The 276-nt window shown below is 35.1% G+C and overlaps 1 protein-coding gene across 2 annotated transcripts in view; it reads right to left on the bottom strand.

Annotated features, from left to right (window-relative positions):
• Positions 1 to 276, bottom strand: part of CDK17 (cyclin-dependent kinase 17) — a 56,817-nt gene that overhangs the window by 18,221 nt on the left and 38,320 nt on the right. The window lies entirely within an intron of this gene.

Here is a 276-nt window from a genome sequence, read left to right as displayed (position 1 = left end):
TTAGCACCAGTAAATTTTTCCAACAACAACAGGTATAATTTCTAAGACAAGAGGGAAACAAAATTACTTCACCTTTCAATAAAAGTGAAAAAAGGGGTTTTTTTTGGGTGGCTACACATTCCCATCAATTTTTTATTTTTAGTTTGGCTTTAATCTCAAACGTGCCAGAAAATGAAATACCAAATATTCTCTTAAAGCAGCCAGTCACCACCACAGAGATACAAGGGCAACATATCCAGACTCACAAAAAATGGGAAGTAATTTCCAGAACAGCAG

This window comes from Pygoscelis adeliae, unplaced genomic scaffold (assembly GCF_000699105.1).
Source record: "Pygoscelis adeliae isolate BGI_AS28 unplaced genomic scaffold, ASM69910v1 Scaffold232, whole genome shotgun sequence".
Taxonomy (NCBI): Eukaryota; Metazoa; Chordata; class Aves; order Sphenisciformes; family Spheniscidae; genus Pygoscelis; species Pygoscelis adeliae.
This window is presented reverse-complemented; position numbering and strand designations above follow the sequence as displayed.